The sequence below is a fragment of the Microtus ochrogaster genome, chromosome 15 (genome assembly GCF_000317375.1).
Source record: "Microtus ochrogaster isolate Prairie Vole_2 chromosome 15, MicOch1.0, whole genome shotgun sequence".
Lineage (NCBI taxonomy): Eukaryota > Metazoa > Chordata > Mammalia > Rodentia > Cricetidae > Microtus > Microtus ochrogaster.
The window spans coordinates 21,914,651-21,917,815 of record NC_022017.1 but is presented as its reverse complement, the minus strand read 5'-3'; positions in this window follow the sequence as shown (position 1 = coordinate 21,917,815).

The following is a 3,165-nucleotide window of genomic DNA, read 5'->3' as shown; positions in this document are numbered from 1 at the left end:
AAAAAAAAAAAAAAAAAAAAGGTAAATTTAAAAGGTGCTAGTGTCTCCCCTCGAGTTGACATGGGCAGTTGTATACAACAGGTGTCAAATATGGAGTGTATAGCTGGGACCACAAGGGGAGGAAAAGGAGCAGAATAAGCACAGAGGCCTAAACTCAAGGGTCAGAGACTATCCCCATCCTCACCTGCTGCCATGGGTTTGGGGAAAGACAGGATACGCTCAAGGGGACAGCGATTGTTTGAAAGGAAAAACAGAGAGAGCTTTGGTCCCATCTCTTTCTCCAAGGCTTACTTCCAGCTATCCAAACGAAGAACATATGAAGCTAGGTGTCTTGATGCACTGCAGGAATCCCAGCACTTGGGAGACCGAGGCAGAAGGATTTCATAGTAAAGCCAGTTTGGGGTACATAACATACTGAGACCCTACTGCAGAAAAGAAAAAGAAAGGAAATCTGGGACAAGTGAGATGGCTCAGTGGACAAAGGTGCTCCCTACCAAGCATGATGCCCTGAGTTCTTGAAGTTCAGTTCCTGGGACCCACATGGTACAGGAGATAGCTCGTTCCTACAAGTTAGTTTCTGACTTTTGGATGCTCATACCCACAAGCTAGCACATAAATAAATGTCATGTTTCTAAATTTTAAATCTGATTGAGGAGGAAAGATGCTTCAGTGGTTAAGGACACTCACTGGCTGCTCTTCCAGAGGATTTGATTCCTGGTACCTGCAAGGTACCTTACAACCTCCTGTAACTCAAACTCCAGGGGATCTGATGCTCTCTTCTGTCCTCAGAGCGCACCAGCTGTATACATACACTCACTGATACACATGCAGGCAAAATCTCTACATACATAAAACAATTTTTCAAAACTGGTAAAGGGCAGCCAGGCGGCGGTAGCACACACCTTTAGTCCCAGCACTTGGGAGGCAGAGGCAGGTGGTGGATCTCAGTGAGTCTGAGGCCAATCTGGTCTATAAAGCAAGTTCCAAGACAGCCAGGACTGTTACACAGAGAAACCCTGTCTCAAAAAAACAAAGCAAAACAAAACAAAAAGTTGATAAAAAGGTTTGTGAGTTGGTTCAGCAGGTAAAAATACTTGCTCACAAGCCTTGTGACCCGAGTTTGATCCCCAGGAACTACATGGTAGAAGGAGAGAGTTAAGCAGATTCCTGCCAGTTGTCCTCTGACCTCTGCATACAGCTCACAACTGTCTGTAACTCCAGTTCCAGGGGATCCAATACCCTCATATATACCCACAGACAAAACACCAATGCACATAAAATAAAACAAACCATTAAAAAAAGGGGGGAAGCCTTAAGCTATCTCAAGGCCTATTATTAACTTTGCTGTCAGGTCCAACAAAAGTTCAGCCTCTTTGAATACAAGAGATACTTTCCAAAAATTGTACTACTGTAAAATTTTTTATTTTGTGTGCCATGGCAAGTGTGTAGAGGTCAGAGGAGAACAGTCAGTTCTCCCATTGTCTGTCAAGTTGTTAGGCTTGGTGGCAAGTACCTTTATCCAGTAAGTCATCTTGCCAGCTCAGCGAATGCATATTGTACTCACTGGTGGGTGACTAACATGCAGGCAGTGCCATCAGCAGTGTGGAGACACAACATAAGCTGGAGGCGGGCTAGAGAAAGGGGGCACAGCTGAAGAACTGAGCCTGTCTCAGCATCCTCCCCTCTCCTCTCCCCGCTGCCCCTTGGACTTGGCACAGTGATTCTGAACTCTGCCGCATTGTCTCTTCATCCTCTTAGATGGTGCTTACAATAGTTCTCAGACCTAACGATCTCTGAAGGCCCCAATCTGTTCCAGCCTTCCCTCCAGCACTGGTCCTGGACAGACACCTCTAGCCACCGGCGTGTCCTGGGCATGACCACACTGCAGCCTCTTCCATGTGCTCTTCAACAGCGTCCTGCACCACCAGATAGAAAGACTGTGTACAGATCCTCCAACCTTCTTGTCCCTTTCTTTCCTGCCTACTGACCTGTTCTCTCTCCTCTGACCTGCTATTCTGTTACCCAGCACCCAGTCCTTCTAGATGCTCTAATGCCTGCCTCAGCCTCATGTTCCCTAGCTTTCAGAGTCACCATTTTATTTTATTTTATTTTATTTTATTTTATTTTCTTCCAAGACAGGGAACTCACTATGTAGACCAGGCTGGCCTCAAATTCAGAGATCCACCTGCCTCTGCCTCCACAGTGCTGGGATTAAAGACGTGTGCCGTCACCACCTGGCCACCTTTTTATTTTATTTTTGAAGGTGTTGTAGATGAAACCCAGGACCTTGCACACAAAGGTACATTTCCAGGTCTCAGTTTGTTTCTTTTTTTGGTGGGGGCAGAGTCTTGCTATGTAGTCCAGGCTGGTCCTAAACTAGTGACTCCCCCTACCTCTTTCTTGAGTGCTAGGGTTACAGAGAGGCACCACCACCATGCCTAGCATTGTTCTTTTGTAACATAAACAAAATCCCTCTCCCTACATCTGATAAAGACAGGCAAATGGGTGATTATCTGCTAAACTTTTCCTCAGGAGGTAAAGCAAGCTCTTCAGCATGGCCTACATTCAACACTCTTCAACTGCGTCATCTGGCAAATGCTTACTGAGCACCCACGAGTGTTCAGCAGGAGGGACAGAGTGACCAAGTCCTGGGGACTCCCACAGAGGGACAGGATGAGATAGAAGAAGAAACACAGATGGACACCGAAATAAGAGAAATGCTTATGGCAGTGATGGGGTGTTTAAGAAAAAAAAAAAAAAAGGCCATCAGGCTGACAAAAATCAGTGGCCCAGAATCCGTGGGTGGATGGTGAACTGGCACAAGCATTGTGAAGAGCAACTCGGTATATACAGTATATAAATGAGCTCAATGGTGGGGCTTTTAGCTGTGGAAAGACTGAAAATCACCGAAATTTAGATTATCGAAGGACTGATGGGGTGGAGAGGAACAAAATACAATTATAAGTTTATGAACATGTCATAATAAAATCCATGATTTTGTACTATAAAGTCTTTTAAAAATAAGTAAATAGGGGGGCTAGAGAGATGGCTCAGTGGTTAAGAGCATTGCCTGCTCTTTCAAAGGTCCTGAGTTTAATTCCCGGCAACCACAAGGTGCCTCACAACCATCTGTAATGAGGTCTGGTGCCCTCTTCTGGCCTGCAG